The sequence below is a fragment of the Lutra lutra genome, chromosome 1 (genome assembly GCF_902655055.1).
Source record: "Lutra lutra chromosome 1, mLutLut1.2, whole genome shotgun sequence".
NCBI classification, from domain to species: domain Eukaryota; kingdom Metazoa; phylum Chordata; class Mammalia; order Carnivora; family Mustelidae; genus Lutra; species Lutra lutra.
Window position 1 is genome coordinate 138387902 of NC_062278.1, and position 22731 is coordinate 138410632.

At 37.0% G+C, this 22731-nt stretch overlaps 1 protein-coding gene across 1 annotated transcript in view; it reads left to right on the forward strand.

Moving 5' to 3' along the window:
- Window positions 1-22731, forward strand: part of KCNH8 (potassium voltage-gated channel subfamily H member 8) — a 385143-nt gene that overhangs the window by 236223 nt on the left and 126189 nt on the right. The window lies entirely within an intron of this gene.

A 22731-nucleotide genomic window follows, 5' to 3' on the forward strand; every position in this document is an offset into this window, starting at 1 on the left:
TGGAATGTTTCAAAAAACCTAACACAGATAGGGCCATTGGATAAAGACCACCCACTCAGAAGCAGAGCAGAGCATGAAGACACTAGATTCCAGGTGTTGGTATACAGTAACGGTGCAGTAAATTGATGTTGAATGTTTGAAAGTGAGCATGACTGGAAATTCACTTTGATAGTAAATAAGACAGTCATCACCTTCTTTTCCTAAACTACTCCCCTCTTCCCTTCTTGGGTTTTCCCATACCTATGAATAGGACCCTGTGAACCGTGAACATAGGGCTTTTCACAGATTGCTCCCCTTCCTTTCATCCCCCGGTAAAATCAAGCTGAGAGTCCTCGGTGGTCCACCACTAGCCATCTGTTGATACATGGTCTCTTATCTTCACTGCCACCACTTCAGTTCCAGTCACCATCAGTTCTGACTGGACTGCCATGCCCCCTGACCAACTTTCTTCCTTGCTCATACTCCTACGATCTATTCACTACGTTAGAGTCAGGTTTTTGTCTTTGTTGTTGTTGTCTTGATATAATGTGTATTTGATCATGTCATCTGCCTGAAAAACCCTTCAATCACTTCCTATTCTTTTTTTTTTTTTTTTTTTTGAGAGAGAGAGAGAGTGAGAGAGAGAGTGCGTGCACAAGGCGTGGGGAGGAGCACAAGGAGAGGGAGAGAGAGACTCTTAAGCAGGATCCATGCCCAGCATGGAGCCCAATGAAGGGCTCAGTCTTACTACCCTGAGACCATGAGCTGAGCCAAAATCAAGAGTTGGTTGATTAACTGTCTGAGCCACCCAGGTGCACCCCTATTCTTTAAAGAAATGCATATTTGCAGCTTCTATCCTCTTTCTCTTTTGCCTCGATAACTCTTATTCATCCCTCAGGACAGAGATCACTTATGATCTCGCACTTGACTTTCCTAAGCTTCACCTGCTAGGTCTTCACCTTCCAAGTTAACTATTCCTTTTTGAGTATAGCTATTCCTCCGGAACACTCATCACTGAACTTTATAATTTCCTATATATCCTGCTAAATTATAATTTCTTTGAATGCACGAACAGAGTATTAGTATTCTTTATACACCCAGAATCTAGCCAATACATGTACCTATTAGATGATCCATAAATATTGGCTGAGTAAATAAATGAGGGGCAATAATTATTAGTTTCATCACTTAAATAAAAATTAGAACTTAGAAAAGGTAAAAAGACAAAACATTTCAAGGTAGACACAGCTACTAAGTGCAAGGGCTGAGATTACAACCTAGTTATGTATTTTTTTATAATTTTTTATTTTTTTATTAACATACAATGTGTTATTAGCCCCAGGGGTACAGGTCTGTGAATAGCCAGGGTTACACACTTCATAGCACTCACCATAGCACACACCTTCCTGAGTGTCCATAACCCCACCACCCTCTCCCTACCCACCTCCCCCTGGCAATCCTCAGTTTGTTTCGTGAGATTAAGAATCTCTTATGGTTTGTCTCCCTCCTGATCCCATCTTGTTTCATTTATTCTTTTCCTACCCCCAAGCCCTCCGTGTTGCCTCTCAACTTCCTCATATCAGGGAGATCATATGATAAAATTGTCTTTCTCTGATTGACTTATTTCGCTAAGCATAATACCCTCTAGTTCCATCCATATTGTCGCAAATGGCAAGATTTCATTCCTTTTGGTGGCTGCATAGTATTCCACTGTATATATATACACCACATCTTCTTTATCCATTCATCTGTTGATGGACATCTAGGTTCTTTCCATAGTTTGGCTATTGTGGACATTGCTGCTATAAACATTCGGGTACATGTACCCCTTCAGATCACTACATTTCTACCTAGTTATATATTTTTAAAAGCCATTATTCATTGGGCACCTGGGTGGCTCAGCCAGTTGAGCGTCAGACTGGGTTTCAGCTTGGATCATGATCTCAGGGTCATGAGATCGAGTCTCACCTGGGGCTCCATGCTCTGCAGGGAGAATGCTTGAGTTTCTCTCTCTCCCTCTGTCCCTCCCCCTGGTCTCTCACTGTCTCTCAAACAAATAAATATGTCTTCTGAAAAAATAAATAAAAGCCAGTGTTCATCCCAAATAGTCATAACATTATTATATCATCATATTTAAGCAAACTAAGATTATAATTTTAAAGGATAAATTACAAAAAAGTACACATATTTTAAATTTAATAGTGGTGTGCCCATAGCATGACTATTATTTCAGTTTTCGTGGAAATCAGTAATTTTGGTGGTATTCCTTTGGAGATCTTCAAAACAATTATCTTTACCCTGGATAATCCAAAATGTATAATAAGAAAGTGTAGAAAAACTAGAAATAATCTGGAAGGGAACAAAAGTCTAGAATACCAAACATGAAGCAGTTCATCTCATTCATCTTTTTGGGAGACCAAGACCAAAAAAAGAGGAAATGTTTAATATTCGCAACCCTTTTAAAAAAATGTGAAGACCCAATAAGGTCATTCCAGAGGTGTACAACAAGACAAAGCCTGAGAATGTACAACCATAAAAGTAGGTGGGAAAAGGTAGATGGAATGTTTCTTGCTGTCCATGAATTGATGATCGAAGTAAAGATCTACAGGAAGGAACTACAAGAAGTTAATAGCTTAGCAGAAAATAGAGATATTATTTTTCAAAGAATGGAAACAACAGATGCTAATGGAAGAGAGGCAAGTGAGGAGGTGATATTTCGTATTTGTGGTGCTGAAACATGTTACTTCTGCACAGTTCACTTCAGCCTCAGGACCCTCTGGTGGTGTGCACATCCACACATGTACACACATGTTCACACACACACAACGTTTTTAAGGTTCCTGATCGGGACATCAGGTGGATTTGTACACATGTTTTGAAGAGATGAGAAGGGATGGTCAATTTCAGATCATCTGGATGTCTCTTGAAAGATTAATTAAGCCAAGGATGGTTGTACCAATAAAAGGACTTTTTCTTCTTATGGGACTTATTTATGCTAAAACATTACTCATTCTTTACCTGAAGTTCAACGTTAAGTGGTTGTCCTGTGCTAAATGACAAATTTATACCGGGTGACCTCAGTGGATCAGACTAATGCGTTGGCTTTAAGCAAGCAGCACCAGGAGGCTGAATGCCTAGGAGCTGTTGCAGGAAGGGGTTTATGTTGAAATAATGCTGACCAATTTTTGGCTGAAAATTATAAAAGAAAAACTACTACTTAGGAGTGCCGCCATCCTTAGAAGAGGCTAGAGAATTGGGTGAGTCCCTTGCTCATAATGACAAAAGGTCACATTCTGATTGGACTGTCAAGACCAGCTACCAAAACAGTATTTCATGGGAAATGTTAAATTATGAAGTTAATAGAAGGATGAGGGCAGTGGACTTTGCTTTGTGTATTAGTTACATTCAGTAAACTATTGTAACAAGAGCTGCAACAATAATTCAGTGGCTTATGAGATGTAGAAAGCTATTTCTCTCTCACTTAATGTTCTGGGGAGTGTATTGAAGGCTGGTAGAGAGAAGAGGGGGAAGGTGGTTCCCGTATGCCATTGTTTAAGAACTGAGACCCACAGTGGCTCTACATATTTAGTGGCTTCTAAGGTCACTCTGTTCTCCATTCCAAGCAGCAGAAACAGAAAAGCAAAGAGTGCAGAAAGACAAATATGCACAATTTTATGTGCAAAATGTAAAATCTGTGTACAGTCCTTCCATTGCAAGAACCTCAAATGTGACTGCACCAGTGGCAAAGTGGGTGAGAATTGTCTTCCAGCTGAAATTCTGTTCCTCTGGATAAAAAGGAATGTGCATTTTGGTGAACAGCGATCTTTTGCTGTTATATTTTGCATGATAGACTACAGTTGCAGTACAGTTGCAGGACTTTTAGACTGAGAGAAGGAGAGCGAGAAGGAAAACAAGGTGCTGTTTTAAATATTGAAGGAAATTTCCCTTATCATTCAGCCTAAGGACAAGAGGAGGTAAGGTGCGAGATAGGTCTTATTTCCTTTGCTTCTTCCGTTCAACGGGCATTTTATTGACTTGAAGATGATTTTAGTCTTTTGAAGAAGTTACAACGTGACCACTGGTTGTGGGTCAGCTGCTTTGCCTGCTACTTAACTTAAGATGTCACAGTCTCTTTTAATGGTGAAGAGAAAGGCGATACAGTGGACTTGATGAGAGATGATGTGTTGGAATGACATATTTTATGGGTGGCTAAATTTCTCTTGAGTATAATTTTGACTCTATGTGAATTACTTTTTACTCACTGACTTCCCAACCTAATATCAACATAACATGCAGATCTTTTCTTGCAAAATAAATATGCTCTTTCTCCACATTCATTTATCAAGAGCATTGCTGTTACATGTTTTGAATGTATTTCAAGTCTTGTGTATTACAAGACACCAAACCAGATCTTCCCAAGTGGTGAGGCATATAGAGAAGCAAATGGAAATAATCTACATGCTCATTAAAAGCACTGCCTAAAGGAAAGAGGAAGAATAGTGAACAGTGACAGAGGATGATAATTGATCAGATCAGTCTGTCTTGGACATCATTATTAGGATAAGACAAATGAATCCTTATCACTAAGAGATGTATTTTTGTAAGAGAATGAAAATTTGAACTGACCGTACACATGAATTGAAAATTTGAACTGACCATACACATGAAAAGTCTGATAACAATTGAAATATACAGAATGCATGGCCAATAGCAATCTTTTTTTTTTTTTTTTAAGATTTTACTTATTTATTTGACAGTGATAGAGGGAACGCAAGCAGGGGGAGCAGGAGAGGGAGAAGCAGGCATCCTTCTGAGCAGGGAGCCCCATGTGGGACTCCACCCCAGGACCCTGAGATAATGACCTGAGCCCAAGGCAAAGGCTTAACGACTGAGCTACCCGGGCTCCTTGAAACATATTGAGAAACAGTCATGTTTGAATCTCTCCAACAGCAAAGGAGATATTACTGCTTGTACATAAATACGTATTCAGCATAGCATCAGTACTGATGGACATTCAGATGCTAAATAAGAAAAGAGCATTAGCTCAAGTATAGAATTCATCAAAAATTACCCAAGTCAAGTAACATACTAGTGACAGCCAAATACCACATTTGGAGTACTCGCTTTGAGTGAGTACTTTGAGTAATGCCTCAGAAAACAACTTCTTGGAATAAAACCCTAGATTTCTGGTTTGTGACAGTGTTCAATCCTGAGTAAACTGAATTTTGTGGCACTTTCTGACTCCAACCTGACAAAGATAATGTGGCTTTATCCGTATTGCTAGTAAAACAGTCTTAATGTAAAAAAAGTTAATTTGAAGACAAGACCTTTTCCTGAGTACATGAGTAGATGATTTTTAACAAATAGATGTGTCTTTGTAAACTTTTAGTTATTCATTTGTACATCAATAGCCCACTGCCTTACAAATAGAAAATAAGAAGAAGTAAGTAATTAAAATATGTAGAAAATACAATAAGTAGAAAGACACAGAGTTGGTAGGTTTTGAGAGTTATGTTTTCCTCTCTCTAGAGTATCATTGAGAACACTATATTTTATTTATGCAAACAGATGCAGAAGCACCAGACATTATATTTTATTTGTATAAACAGATACTGGAACAGTTTCTTCCCTAGCCTCCAGAAATATGCTAAAATAAGTTTAAAGGATAAGGTTTGTGAGAACTTAAAAAAAAAAAACAAAAAACCTTTAAATGTGAAATATAGACAAATAAAAATAACTGGAAACTTTGTTTCTTTTATGGCTGTAGCTCTAATTGGTAACTCTTTGATAGTGTACATTTCCAAAGGATAGATTTAACCCCTAAAGCTCATATTCCACCCTGCCTCTGTCTATAGGTGCATCTTGGTATTCACTGGCTCTAGAATTCCTCCTGTCCCCCTCGAGCACTGACTTGTCTTGTCGAGTTCCATATGTGATTATTTGGATTCTATTTCTGCTTGCCTTGTGATCTCCCTTCTTGGTTTTGGCGATCCAGCTACCGTGATGAATTTTTAGCTCTTAAATTCCTGGTGATATTGACTTGTCGTTGGGCTTCTCTCTCTACTCAGACAACTCTAAGGGAGAATTAATGCAAACCAGATACCGTCTTGCTTCCCAACTTTCCTTTTGATTTCAGTGACCTGGATTATAATACAACTAGAGCAAAGAACCACTCTGTGCCCCAACTTTGTCATTATTGCCTGATCCTTGATCCTCCTCGTATCTTACTGAAATCAGATAGGTGTGACTTGACATTATTGATCTTTTTATGATTTTACTCTTCACAAAGACTAAAATAGACTAAATTATAGAAACCACAAGTAGAAATGCAATTACGGCACAACACAAGTACATGAGCAATTTCTATTGATTACAGTCATAAAAATAGCTATGAGATCGTAATGTGCTAAAGTGAGAATCTATTTTTCTCTTAAGCATGGTTCCAGTATTTCAAATACTGAATATTTTATTTCATTAAATCTTTTAAAAATATAGTACTTCAGATTTGTGACTAATCAACTTTTGCCTTAAAAGTCATGTATTAGTCATATTTTAAATGTATTTGAGAATCCTTTGATAGAGCTTAAGCATATCCATTTCTGACTGTACTGGAAAAGCTGGTATCTGATAAGTAGGCCATTGGAACAAAATGTAGAGACCAGAAACAGATCTATGCATATACGATCATCAGATTTATGACAAATGTGGCACTAGAATACTTTGGGGAGAATGGTAGTGCTTTCTAAAATGGTGCTAGATCAATTGGATATCCACCTGGGAAAATATAAATCTTGACTCCTGCATCACACAATACACAGAATCACTTGCAGCAAAGGATTGTAGATAAAATGTTAAAGTCAAAAAATAAAACTCCTAGAAGACATGATAGTAGAATATTTTAATGATCTTGGCAGTAGGCACTTTAACAGAACACAGCCGACAATCAGAATATATAATAACAATTCTTACAAATCAATTAAAGAAAAAGGAGGAAAACGTATTTCATTAGATAGCAGTCTTGAACTAACATTTCATGAAAGCAGATATTCAAATATGCAACTAGTATGTGCTTGATATCATTTGGAAAATGAAAATAATTTCACCACCACTAGAATGAGTAGAAAAAATTAAAAGAATTTAAGAGACAAATCACCAAGGATGGGGGGAAGATATGGAACAATGTGAAATTCCATGCACTGTGTGTAGGAATGTAGATTAGTACAGTCTCTGTTAGACTTTTTGCCAGAATCTACTGGCAAAGTAACATATAATTATGTCCCAGCAATTCAACTTGTAGAGTCAACAGGCCTTCCTATAACTTATACAGGGAAAGGTATTGTGTGTGTGTGTGTGTGTGTGTATTTCTAAGAGCATTAACAGTAACAGCCCAAATTGGAAACAACCCAAATTTTCACCAACAGTAAAACTAAGAAGTGAATTTATGTATACTCATACAGTGAAATATTACATAACAATAAAAAGTGAACGTGATACCAAATTGATAAAAATCACATACAATGTCTAATGAAAGAATCTATACACAAAATACATACTATTGATCCATTTATATAAATTTCCTAATTAATTAAACAAAATTAAAGGATCTTTTGGGAGCTAATGACTGGACAAGATCATAAAAGAAGTTTCTTATGTTCTGGTCCTAGTTATATCTTTATCCATTAGTGATGACAAAAATGATCAGCTTTGGGAAAATTCATACTGTCCACTTAAGACCAGTGCATTTTGCAGTATATATTCAATTTTTGAATTAAATCCTTTTTTAAGGAGAGGAGTTAAGATGGGGGAGTGTGGGGACCCTAAGCTTGCCCCGTCCCTGGAACACAGATAGATAATTATCAAATCATTCTGAACACCCAAGGAATCAATCTTAGGACTGAGACGACAAAATTGCAAGTCTTCAAGTATAAAAGTGACAACTTTCTAGAAGGTAGAAGGGAGATAAGAACTGCAGGTACTGTGGAGGGGGGGGAGCTTTGTTTACAGGGACAACCACCTTGTTTACAGGACAACCATTGTAAGCAGGAGAGCACAAAATCTGAAGCTTCAGAAGTCCATCACCACCTGGATCATGCCTGGATTAAAGGTGATCTAGGTGGGAGAAGAAGGGCAAAGACCAGGAGTGGACAGCATGGTCTGAGGATCCCCTGAGTCACAAAAAGGACAGGTGGTGCCAACCTTCTGCACTGTTCCCAGTCATATGAGCAGAGATGCCAGCTGAAGACTCAGGTGGGTGCTGGATTTTTGGCTCTACTTTGCCATAAACTATGAACGGCTATTTGGTCGGGCTTTTCCTGGGATGGGTCAGCAAACAGTGAAAGTATGGCAAGACCCTCACCAGAGGATTAGCATGTTTCCATATCATGGGAGTCCCTAAAACTTGGAGTTTTCAAACCCAGCAGTGCACTTAAGAAAAAACACAGGAGTATGGTGCCACCTGGCAGGCAGTAGGCTCGGACACAGACAAGGTGAAGGCAGAGATCTGATGGAAGCTGGGGATGCAAGAGGAGTGATTGTTTGCTCTTCTGTGAGGGCTTTCTGAAGAGTGGTGAGCACAAACTCTCAGCTTTGGGGAGGGGGCCACGCTATTTTGCCTCTGCCTGTCAGCAAGGACCAAACTTTAGTGAGCTAAACAGCACCACCAAGTGAAGATTGGAGCTGCTTACACCACACTCTGCCCACCCTGCTCCCTAAGTGCATCTCCACTAGGACTGGTCTGCCTGAGAATCAGTGCAACAGGACCCTCCTCCAGAAGACCAGCACAGACTTCTTGCTCACACCAAGTCTATTGTCAAGAGAGCTGCAAAGCTTTAGCTCTAGGGGAAACAATCTATCTTCCTTCTTACTTTTATATTTTATTTTATTTATTTTATTTTTAATTTCTTTTTAAATTTTTAAGTAAATAATTTAAGTAATAAGTAAATTTTACTTATTCATTTTTATTTATATATACTATATATATTTTTGATACATATATTTTTATTTTTTGGATCTAGCTTCTTTTAACAAACAGACCAAAACCCACCTAGGAAATAGCTTTCTTTTTTTCTTTTTTTTTCTGGCTCTCTGGAAAAAATGACAAGATGGAGGAATTCACCTGAAAAGAAAAAAACAGGAAATAGATATAACAGCCAGGGATTTAATCAATATGGATATAAGTAAAGTATCTGCACTAGAATTTAAGATAGCTGGGCTTGAAAAAAAAAATATAAGGATACTAGCTGGGCTTGATAAAAGCTAAGGAATCCCTTATTCCAGAGATAATGGAACTAAAATCTAGTTAGGCCCAAAGTAAAAATGCTATGACCAAGATACATTGTTATGGATGCCATAACAATGAGGATGGATGAAGCAGAGGAATGAATCAGTGGTGTAGATAATAAAAGAATGGAAAATAGTGAAGCTGAAAAGAAGAGGGAAGGAAAGGTAATGGATTACGAAGGTAGACTTAGGGAACTCAGCAACTTATTAACATATAATATTAATATCATAGGAATCCCAGAAGATCAAGAGAGAGAAAAAAGGGCAGAAGGTTTATTTGAGCAAATTATAGCTGAAAATTTCCCTAATCTGGGGACAAACACACAGAGAATTCCCATTAAATTCAACAAAAGCCAACTATTGCCAAAGCACATCATAGTCAAATTCACAAAATACACAGAAAAGGAATGACTCCTGAAAGCAGCAAGGAAAAAAAGTCCTTAACCTACAAGGGAAGACAGACCAGGTTTGCAGCAGATCTGTTCATAAAAACTTCTCAGGCTGGAAGGGATGGCAGGATATATTCAGTGTCCTGAAGGGGAGAAATATACACCCAAGAATACTCTATCCAGCAAGGCTATCATTCAGAATAGGAGAGGTAAGAGTTTTCCAGGGAAACAAACACTGAAGGAGTTCATGACCACTAAACCAGCCCTGCAAGAAGTATTAAGGGGGATTTTTTCAGTGTGTGTTGGGGGGAGACCAAATGCAACAAAGATTAGAAAGGAGCAGAGAATGTCACCAAAACTCCAACTTTATAGGTAACACAATAGCACCGAATTCAGGTCTTTCAGTAATCACTCTAAATGTAAATGGACTAAATGCTCTAATCAAAGAACATAGGGTATCAGAATGGATTAAAAAACAAGAGCCATCTCTGCCTACAAGAGACTCATTTTAGACCTAAAGACACTTGCAAATTGAAAGTGAGGGGATAGAGAACCATCTATCATTCTAATGAACATCAAAAGAAAGCTGGGGTGGCAATCCTTATATCAGACAAATCAGATTTTAAAACAAAGACTGTAAAAAGAGATGAAGAAGGACTTACATTATAATTAAGGACTTTACCCATCAAGAAGATCTAACAATTATAAAATTTATGCCCCCAATTTGGGAGTACCCAAATATATAAATCAATTCATAATAAACATAAAGAAACTTGATATTGATAAGTTTTGATAAACTTATTGATAAACATAAAGAAACTTGAATTGGTAACAATGCAATAATTGTAGGGGACTTTAACACTCTCCTTACAGCAAAGGACATATCATTGAAACAGAAAATCAGGAAACAATGGCTTTGAATGACACACTGGCCACATTAACTTAACAGATACATTCAGAACATTTCATCCTAAAGCACCAGAATACACATTCTTTTCAAGTGCTCATGGAACACTCTCCAGAATAGATCACATACTGGGTCACAAATCAGCCCTCCCCAATTACAAAAGATAGAGATCATATCATGCATATTTTCCAATCACAACACTATGAAACTTAAAGTCAACCACAAGAAAAAAATTGGAAAGACCACAAATACATGAAGATTAAAGAACATCTGACTGAAGAATAAATGGGTTAACCAGGAAATTAAAGAAGAAATAAAAAATTACTTGGAAGCAAATGAAAATGAAAACATGACAGTCCAAAACATTTGGGATGAAGCAAAGGCAGCCCTAAGAAGGAAGTATATTGCAAAACAGGCCTACCTCAAGAGGCAAGGAAAGTCCTAAATGTAAAACCTAACCTTACACCTAAAGAAGCTAGGAAAGGAAAAGCAAATAAAGCCTATAGCCATTAGTAGAAGGGAAATAATAAAGACTAAAGAAAAATAAATGATATAGAAACAAACAAACAAAATTCAGTAGAAAAGATTGATGAACCCAGGAGCTGGTTCTTTGAAACAATTTACAAAATTGATATACTCCTAGCCAGACTTATCAAAAAGAAAAGAGAAAGGTCCCAAATAAATAAAATCACAAATGAAAGAAGAAAGATCACACCAACACCACAGAAATACAAACAATCACAAGAGAATATTATGAAAAATTATTTGCCAGCAAATTGGGCAATCTGGAAGAAATGGACAAATTCCTAGAAACATACAAACTACCAAAACTGAAACAAAAAGAAATACAAAATTTGAAGAGACCCATAGCCAGCAAAGAAATTGAATCAGTAATCAAAAATTTCCCAACAAAGGGACGCTGGGTGGCTCGGTTGGTTAAGCATCTACCTTCGGCTCAGGTCATGATCCCAGCATCCTGGGATCGGGCTCCTTGCTTGGTGGGGAGCCTGCTTCTCCCTCTGCCTCTGCCTGCCATTCTGTCTGCCTGTGCTCGCTCTCTCTCCCTCTCTCTCTGACAAATAAATAAAATCTTTAAAAAAAAAAATTTCCCAACAAAGAAAAGACCAGGGCTAGATGGCTTCCCAGGGGAATTCTACCAGACATTTAAAGAAGAGTTAATACCTATCCTTCTCAAATTGTTCCAAAATAAGAAATGGAAGGAAAACTTCCAAACTCCTTCTATGAAGCCAGCATTACTCTGATTCCAAAACCAGACAAAGAACTCACTAAAAAAAATTACAGGCCAATATCCCTGATGAACATGGATGCAAATATTCTCAACAAGTTACTAACAAATCAAATCCAACAGTACTTTAAAAGAATTACTCACCATGATCAAGTAGGATTTGTTCCTGGACTGCAGGGATGGTTCAGTATTTGCAAATCAATCAACATGATACACTACATTAATAAAAGAAAGAATAAGAACAATATCATCCTCACAATAGATGCAGAAAAAGCATGTGAAAAAATACAGCATTGGTTTTTGATAAAAATATACCTCAACATCATAAAGGCCATATACTAAATACCCACAGCTAATATCATTGTCAATGAGAGCTTTTCCTCTATGGTTAGGCACAAGACAGGGATGTCCACTTCACCTTTGCTATTTAACATAGTTACTAGAAGTCAAAGCCTCAGCAATCAAACAACAAAAAAAGAAATAAAAGGCGTCCAAATAGGCAAGGAAGAAGTCAAACTTTCACTATTTGCACACGACATGATGCTCTATGTAGAAAACCCAAAAGATTCCATGAAAAAATAGCTCAAAATAATACATGAATTCAGCAAAGTAACAAGATATAAAATCAATGTACAGAAAACTGTTGCATTTCTCTACACCAATAATGAAGTAGCAAAAAGCAAATCAAGGAACCAATCCCAATTATAATTGCAACAAAAACCACAAGATACTCAGGGAAAAACCTAACCAGAGAGGTCAAAGATCTGTACTCTGAAAACTATAGAACACTTTTGAAAGAAATTTAAGAGGACACAAAGAATAGGAAAACATTTCCATGCTCATGGATTGGAAGAAGAAACATTGTTAAAATCTCTATACTACCCAAAGCAATCTACACAATTCATGCAATCCCTATCAAAATACCACCAGCATTTTTCACACAGCTAGAACGAACTATCCTAAAATTTTGGTGAACCATGAAAGACTCTGAATAGCCAGAGCAATCCTGAAAAAGAAAACCAAAGTAGGAGGCATCACGAATCTGGATTTTAAGCTATATTACAGAGTTGTAGTAATCAAGACAGTATGGTACTAGCATAAAAACAGACACATAGATCCGTGGAACAGAATAGAGAACCCAGGAATGGACCCACAGCTATATAGTCAACTGATCTTCAACTAAGCAGGAAAGAATCCCCAATGGAAAAAAGTCTCTTTAACAAATGGTGTTGGGAAAATTGGACAGTGACATGCAGAAAAATGAAACTGGACTACTTTCTTACACCATGCACAAAAATAAAATGGATGAAATACCTACATGTGAGACAGGAAACCATCCAAATCCTAGAACACAGGCAGCGACCTCTTTGACATTAGACATAGGAGCTTCTTCCTAGACACATCTCCAGAGGCAAGGGAAACCAAAGCAAAAATGGAACGATTGGGACTTCATCAAGATAAAAAGCTTCTGCACAGCAAAGGAAACAATCAGAAAGATAAAAGGCAGTCTCAGGAATGAGAGATGACATATTGCAAATGACATACCTGATAAAAGGTTAGTATCCAGAACGTATAAAGAATTTAGCAAATGCAACACCCACAAAACAAATAATCCAGTTAAGAATGGGCAGAAGACATGAATAGACACTTTTCCAGAGAAGACCTCTAAATGGCTAACAGACATCTGAAAAGAATCTCAGTATCACTCATCATCAGGGAAATACAAATCAAAACCATAATGAGATATCACCTCATACCTGTCAGAATAGTTAAAATTAATAGTACAAGAAACAACAGGTGTTGGTGAGGATGCAGAGAAAGGGGAACCCTTTGAACTCTTGGTGGGACTGCAAATTAACCCAGCCAATCTGGAGAACAGTATGGAGGTTTCTTAAAAAGTTAGAAATAGAAAGTACTTTACAGTTCAGCAATGATGCTGCTAGGTATTTACCCAAAGGAAACAAAAATACAGATTTGAAGGGTACATACACCCTGATGTTTATAGCAGCATTATTAACAATAACCAAACCATAGAAAGAACCTAATGTCCATCACCTGATGAATGGATAAAGAAGATGTAGTGTATATACACACAATGGAATATTACTCAGCCATCAAAAAATGAAATCTTGCCATTTGAAATGATGTGGTTGGAGCTAGAGTGTATTATGCTAAGTGAAATAAGTCAGAGAAGGACAAATACTGTATGATCTTACTCATAGTGGAATTTAAGAAACAAAACAGATGAACATATGGGGTGTGCTGAGGGAGAAAGGGAAAAACAAATGGTAAGAGACTCCTTTTATTTTATTTTTTTAATTTTTTTTTTATTTTATAAACATATAATATATTTTTATCCCCAGGGGTACAGGTCTGTGAATCACCAGGTTTACACACTTCACAGCACTCACCATAGCACATACCTTTCCCAGTGTCCATAATCCCACCCGCCTCCCAACCCCCCTCCCCCCATCAACCCTCAGTTTGTTTTGTGAGATTAAGAGTCACTTATGGTTTGAAGAGACTCCTTTTAAAGATAGAGAACAAACTGAGGGTTGATTAAGGGATGTGGGTGGGGGATGGGCTACGTGGGTGATGGGTTTTAAAGGCGGTTGTTCTGAAGATCACGGGGTGTTATATGTAACTGATGAATCATTGAATTCCAATCCTACAACCAATATTGCACTGTGTATTGACCAACTAGAATTTAAATAAAAACTAAAAAAAAGTAAAAACAAAATAAAAGTCAAAACAGTTTTAAAGATGCTGAATAATTTTATATATAGCAACCTATAGTCAGGATACTACATATTATCTTATGACTCTAAAAAGTAATCTTAAAAAGTAATTCATAGATCTCTCACCAGAAGAATTCCTTCCTAAGCTACAAGAAGGTGAAAAATTATAATAAAAATATTTTATGGTTGTATACAGGCAGACTGAGTATAAATTCTAACTCTCCCATTTTCTAATTGGGTAACCATGGGCAAATTAATTTTGAACCTTATCACTGAATGGACATAAGACCTAATTCATAGTGACCTGTGAGGATCAAAATAGGATATACATATAAAGCACTTAAAACAAACCCTATCAGGTAGGAAGACTTTTAAAAATGCTATCTGTTATTATGCTCATTGTTTTTATAGCTTTATTGTCGTGTTAGCACCATATATTATGTGTATCAGATCTATAAAGTATCAATAAAAGTAGTGGTATTAATTTCTTGGGCAACTTTCGGTGAGTCATTCATTGTCCCAGTTTCTCAGTTTTGAAGCCTATAGAATGGCAATAGTAGTACCACTAGTAATAATACTAATACTGATCACAACAGCAGCAGCTAATGCTGCTCAGTGGTTTACAACCCAAGAAGTGTGACTCCAGATACTCACTGTTATCCACTCTGCTCTATAGCCTTTTAGGAACATGTATCTGTTAGGATGGGCTATGGTAACAAGTAGCCTCAAAATCTCAGTGGGGTATAACACAGAGGTTTATGTCTCCCTCATGCTGTGTGTCCATTGTGGGTCAGCTGCGATTTCTGCCCACTGTAGTTAGTCAGAAACCTTGGCTGACAAGAGACTCCATCTTGACCCATGTTCCCATGGTCATCAAGGCAGGGAGAAGAAAATGTGAGAAATGGCTCACTAGCTTTCAAAATTTTGCCCGGTGTCTCAGGCTACTTCTGCTCTCATAATTTTAGCCAAAGTGAGACACAATCTCTTCCGGTGGTGGGGAAATATAAAATATAATCATACCAGGAGGTAGAGAGCCAGGAATATTTGGTAAGCAACAATAAAAACTGCCATAAATACTAAGAGAACTATTTTCCTCAAATATGAAAATGATGATGAAAGCCCTAATTAAAATGTAATAACCATAAAGGCCTTATTTAATCTAAAATTTTTCTAATGAGGATATATGTGTTGGATTTCACTTTGGGGCAAACATTAATTATATCAATGCATTTTTAAGCCATCTCAGTTTTCATCAATTCTAAGTTTTATTACTTGGATAAACAATATTGACTTCATATGAAATTAATAGACTCAAGCATTTAGGGTTTTTAAATTTCAGATATTTTTCATTTCAGATATTTATAGATACGACAGTCCTTATATTTACTGTTGTTCTTAAAATTGGAAAGTTTACCACATGGTAAATATAACTATAGACAGAATAAGTATGCCAAAGGGATTTCTATAATTAAGTGGCATATGCATGAATCATGGTCTTTCAGTAGGTTTATTTTAATCATTAAATTATTTTTATTAAAAATGATCTGGTAATTCCAGAGTTCAATATCTAATTTAAAGTTACATATTACTGAAATGAAGTTAAATAATTTATAGGGAACCAAAATTGGTAGTTTTTTACACATACCAATGTGCATGTTATATGGAAGTCTTTTTACATGGTAAATTTATACAATAAAATGAAAGCAATGTACCAAGTCAATATAATAAAATAGTTAGTTTATAGACAGTAAGTGAGGGGTTTAATAGAGATACACGGGGAGTGTGTGCTGTCTCTCTTGACCTGCCACCATAGTCACAGATGGGGCTTACTTATGCACCAAAAGGTGGACTGATGTCAGTAATAAAATCAAATTCTGTGGCTGTGAGACAAGGGATCCTTTTTTGCACATCTTATCCAACTTTAAGTGCCAAGGGCCCTGCATGGGGCAAAGAGCACAACAGGTCATCAACAGGGTTATTTTTATAGTGCTGAAGAATTTTGCCAAGCTGAAAGGGATAGCTATACTTTAGCCCTTTCAATAAGGAATAGGACCAGTCATTTGGGAGCAGTCTGTATGAAAAACGTGGAGATTTAAGTTGGCAAAAGTTTACTTCAAGTTATAGTGACTTTTAGGTCCCTCCCCTTCTGCGTGGGTCTGTGTGATGTTGATATCGAGGGTCAAACCCAGTATAGGGGGCCACCATGGTTAAAGCAGGTACAAAAGAGAAGTCAGTACCAGCATCAAACACCCCTTGATGCACCTGCTTGCTTTCTTCAGGCATTGCTCTTAAATGCTAGTTCTCAGAGTCTGCTGCCTTTTCTTTACAGATTTCTCATTTCTAGTAAGCAAGAACAACAACTGCTGACAAGATGAGCAGGGAAAGAATGGCATGAAAATCTCATCCATTAACATGGAGAATCAATTACATTCTTAGGATTGTTAGTCCCTCAAACTTCTTCATTAATTAGCTCTTGGTTATTCATCTTCCCACACCTTCTGGCTCAATTTGCTGTGACATCACACTGTGTTCAGAGTGCCTAACAAGCAGTAAAAAAAGGGTATCTTTAGAATATGAGTCGGCAGCTGGTTTAGTTAAATATCCTTCCGCCCACGCTGTACTACATTGATTAATTTTTAAAGAAATAGCTAAATGAAGATATTAATTATTTCTATGTGGTGCATATGCTTGCATGCACACAATTATATTTTAATTTACTTTTTAACAAATAAGCCAATATGATTTTTAAATTATTTCCCATCTGGCTTACATACTAATAAAGAAAAAAATCTATTAATTTGTGCCATATAAAATTCACCCTTTTTTTCTTTTACTTTCTTTCTTTTTTTTTTTTTAAAGATTTTATTTATTTATTTGACAGAGAGAGATCACAAGTAGACGGAGAGGCAGGCAGAGAGAGAGAGAGGGAAGCAGGCTTCTCGCTGAGCAGAGAGCCCAATGTGGGACTCGATCCCAGGACCCTGAGATCATGACCCGAGCTGAAGGCAGCGGCCTAACCCACTGAGCCACCCAGGCGCCCCTTTCTTTTACTTTCTAATTATATAGTTCTCAAAGATATCAAACTAGAAAAAATAGATTTAACCTTCCTGCTTTTTAGTCCACATACATAGCTGTTTAGTGTGGGAGTGAAATGAAACACTTATTTTTGGAGGTCTTAACAATATGAAAACAGAACATGTACCCAGTTCTCTCCATTATTTGTCTTTATTTTAATCATGCTTATGTAAAAGTGAAATGCAACAAGGCAAATTGATGATCCTGAAAGTCATTGCCATCTGAATTGTCAGAGAATTTAATTATATTTCGCCTCATTTTGGTGGTGTATATCATGACCCGGTTTTGGAAATTCTATAAACCCCGTAGAGTACATATGCTGATTCTCTGTTGCCTTGCTTATTTCTTCATTACACATGATACCAGCACCGTGCGTTACAAGGGATTACTTATGTACATACAAACACATGAGACAGTAAGGTTTTGAGGCAGTAAATTCTCATAAATTAATTTGTTATGGTTTTTAGAATATTTTCCTGGTTCGAACTGTGTGTGTGCGTGCGTGTGTGTGTGTGTGTGTATTTATGGACAGTTGTGCATGTTGATAATAAACATAATTAATGAGGAAAACCACATATAGAAATTTGGATAACAATGAGTATGCCTTCATGTATTTTCAACATACATCAAAAAAAACATTATACTTATGCTTTCCGGATGTCTCAAAATAGAAACCACACTGTTGCATTTCAGGTAAGTTGTGAACTGTCTGGAGGAGCCCACATTCTTACTGTAATGTTTGAATGAGTCACTGATTTAATTGCCAAAGATACACAACCTTTAAAGGAAGTGAGATAAGCACAGGAGGAGGAGAGGCTGCTGCCAATGTTTACCAGGCTCCACTTCGCAGCTGTGATTCTCTTAGGAGGGACACCAGCTCTGGAAGGAAGGCTTTTTTCTTCCTCATCAGAATCTTGTTTTATTCTGTGCTTCCCTCATTCTTAGAATACTTGGGGAGTCATCTCTGCCCTTCCATTTAAGGGGATATTTACAAGCATTGATTTCTCTTGGTTCTCAAACACCGATACCACATTCTTATCAGTGAAGAGAAAACAGTATTCCCTGCTGTCCCTAGACAGAATCCAAGACAGTTCATTCCCTTACATTCAATTTGGTGTCTCCTATGACACTTTTGTGACATTCTTTTACCTGGGTGGTGCTGACGCTCTGTTTGATCCAGGGGTTCTCAACAGAAATGCACTGGCCTGCACCAACCTGTTGTTATTCCCTCTAAACTATATTGGGAAGTGTGGTAATCTTGAAGATAATGGAAAGAAAATGGGATCAAGTGTCAATAGATGTCCTGTCTTCTGTTGCTTACTCTCTTCATGGCTTTAAATAAGGTTCTTAAATCTCCTGAGTCATTGGTAAAATAGTACACATGAGAGAATTGGTACTGTCACACAAAATCATGAATGTGAGAAAGTTTTGTAAATCACAATACACCAGATTATGACTATTTTTATGCATATGACAAAAGTAGGTTTCTTAGAAATGAGCTTTCCAAAAATAATACTAATCATTGAATAAACCTACAGTTTTGCACAACAATAGGACCATTGTCCTGGAAATCTTGGAATATAATATATATTGAGTTTTATCTCCCTGAAAATAAACCTGAAGTATTCATGTATTTCAAAAATAGACATGTATCTGTAGATTTTTTAAAAATCGCTTTTATATTAACTATTGTCACTGTGTATAAAAGTCTTATAATTTAAAAAAGTCTTATAATTACTTCTTTTTAAAACCTAAAATTAGCATATCTTCTGTTCACCCAATTAACTCAAATGAGTAACAAATTATTTTTTAAAAACTTCCTAAACTGATATTCTATAATGACTCATCCAAGAAAGTGTCTTTTCTATTCAGAAGTCTGCCCCTCTTTTATTTTTTAGTCAAACACATAATTTACTACACAGCTTTAAAAATGTTTGCTGCATCAATCAACCAAAGGCCAATCACTTTATTCATTCATCCATTCATGGGTGTGCCCCAGAGTGTGGATGGTGACAGCGGGTTTTCTGTGAAATTTGTGGTAGAACGGGTGATCAGTTAGTAAATATGTAAGGAATTTGTCCCTCCGGTCTTTTTTCCCCTCTTTTTCAAGTCTTTATTTAAATTCTAGTTAGTTAACATATTGTGTAATATTGATTTCAGGAGTAAAATTTAGTGATTCTGTCCCTCCAATCTTATAATGAACTTGCAGACTTATCTCAGCTTGTGTTACGGAAAACCGCGGGATTTCCTTCATTGGAAGGGCGTGGTAAAGAACTCTGGATTTCTCACTCATAAAGTGAAAACCTAAATGCCTAATCTGAGCTTTCTTTTGGAAAGCAGGAAGTTGAAATCCCTGCCTTATTTCAACAGCTGGTGGCCTGACCTGTTAAATTGGCTTGCTAAGAAACAAATACATGAGCCCAGAAAGTGAAAAGAAAGAATGAGAAGTGCACATGCTACCCTAACAGCCTGATGGCATTCCAGTGTTCTGTTCCTTCTTGTGGCCCTGCAGCATGACAGCACTTTTACTTTGCAGCAGAAACCATCTTGGGATGGTTTTCATCTTTTGTGAATGGTTTAGCCACTGATTCCCCCTTTCCAATTCTCAATATTAACAATAGAACTATTTCAATATTTTAATTTTTTTGACAAAAATGTGACTTTTAATAATGCCATTTTTAAAAGTTGGCTTATTCACAGTAGACTAGAAAAATTACTTTCTTTTTAAGTCCCCCAGAACTTGCTTCCAGACTTGGGAGGGGACTGGCCTCTGTGAAGGTACCAAAAGTCAAAGTACTAAATTGGAAATTAGGAGACTTGGGTTTGGGTCTTGCTCATTCACTAACTAGCTGAGGAGTTAATCCCAAGCTTCAGTTTCATCATTTGTGTGGCTCTGGACAAGTCACTTCAGTTCCTTTGTGTCTCAGTTTACTCATCTGTAAAGAGGATCATAAAAGTGTTTACATAAAACTGTAAAGAGGATCTTAGCATTGTTGTAAGGAGTCCATGAGATAATGATTATAAATGGCCCAGAACAGTACTGGGCTCATGCTAACAGCATCTGTGGTATCTCTAATAATGTAATAGTAATCTGTCTTGTTATAGTTCCTATATTATCTCTCTTCACAAGGTTATGATGAGAACCAAATGACCGAACACATGTTGTATTCATTTTTTAAAAAAGATTTTATTTACCTCTTTAAGAGAGAGAGAGCATGGGGCGGGGTTCAAAGGAAGAAGAAGACTCCCCATTGAGCAGGGAGCCTGATGTGGGACTCAGTCCTGGGACTCTAGTATCATGACCTGAGCTGAAGGCAGCCATTTAACCAACTGAGCCACAAGGAACCCCCATGTTGTATTCATTTCTGTAGTGCTGCCCAGCCAATCACCACAAACTTGGTAGCTTAAAACAGGAGCTATTGATTATTTAGTTTCTATAGGTTAGATAGGTCTGGCCTAGCTGGGTGCTCTGCTCAGAGCTTCATAAGGCTGAAATCCAGGTGTCAACTCGGTCTTTCTTTCTAGACCTAAGATCCTCTTGCAAACTCATTTGGCTGTTGGAAGAACTCATTTCCTTAGGATGGAAGTCACCATTTCTTGCTAGATGTCAGTAAGGGGCCACTCTCAGCAACTAGAGATAGTCTGCCTCTCGCTGTCACGTGGCCTTTTCAACATCGTGGCCATTGCTTTCTTCTCGGCCAGGAAGAATGTATCTCACTGGTTTCCAATCCCTTACCGCCAGCTGAAGAAAACTTGCTTGTACAGGACTTACCTGATCAAGTCAGGCCATCCAGGCGAATCTCCTGTTAGCCATATCCTATAACATGATCAATGCATGATATCATGCTCACAGGTTCCACCCCACTTAAGGGGAGGAGATTGTATGAGAGAGAGGGTCATTGTTGAATTCTGCCTACCTCAAATGTGAACATGAAGTGAAAAGTAAAAATAACATACCTAGTACACATTATGTATGTCGTATTACTGCCATCATCATCATGATTGTGATATCAAATTTTTACCCTCATGCAACCCTATTCCACTTATTTTCAAAGGTTTAAATGAATTGTAAAGAGTATTCCAGTTATTCAATAACCATGCAACTCAGAGCTTTGCATTTGCTTCATAACTCCCTCAATTCTTATTCTCTTTGGTATATTTACTTCCCACATTCCCTCCTTTGATCATTGAGTCAATGAATCATGGCACTCCCCAAGAATGAAGTTCCATAGAGAAGTATGTTGTATTGAATTCATGGTCCATAAAATACTCAACCATTACCCTCCTTGCATGTATGTAGCAATCCTGAAATTCCCTATGGCCTGGTTGTGCTCAACTCTAAAACAGACTAAGGAAAAGGTAATCTCTTCCAGTGCTTTAAAGATATTTAACCCAAGGACTAATAGAGATGTTTATTTATAGATAGCAGGAGTGACCCCAAGACGATCCTTGTGGCTCTGGTCATCATTTACCAGCGCTCATGAAGGCCATATATTGTTGAAAGCTTCATAATATTTAGTAAATGTAAATATAAAATAAAAATATAATAAAATGTAAGGAAGGGTTGAAAATGATTACATCATCCATGAAAATGGAATGGGGAAATTTAACCTAGAAATTTAAACAAGAATCTTCTGGTATTTTGTTAATATAAGTGCCATTAGGGCAGAGATGAATTCTCTGCCTACATAGAGATTAGTAAAACTTTGTTCATGAAATAAACTATAATTTTATTTAAAAAAAAAGATTACAAACTGGAAATTATATCTGTATTCAGAATCATCTTTGCCACTGTTGACATTATGATCATGGATGTGTTACTTTTCTTCATTAAGACTTAGTTTTTGGAAAAAAAAAAACAACTTACGTTCTTGTCTCTTTAACATAGATAGAGGTAATACTGTCTACTTAAGAACATGTTCTGAGGATTAAGTGAAATAACCTATGCTGAGTTCTTAGGACAATGCCAAGTACATAGTGAGCATTTAGTAACTGGTGACTATTGTTGTTATTGTTATTTTTATTCATTTTAATTATGCTAACGTGTGGCCCCATGTCTGGAATGTATTAAGTGCTCAGAAAATATTACTTCCTTCACCCTTCTTCAATACCTGTTTG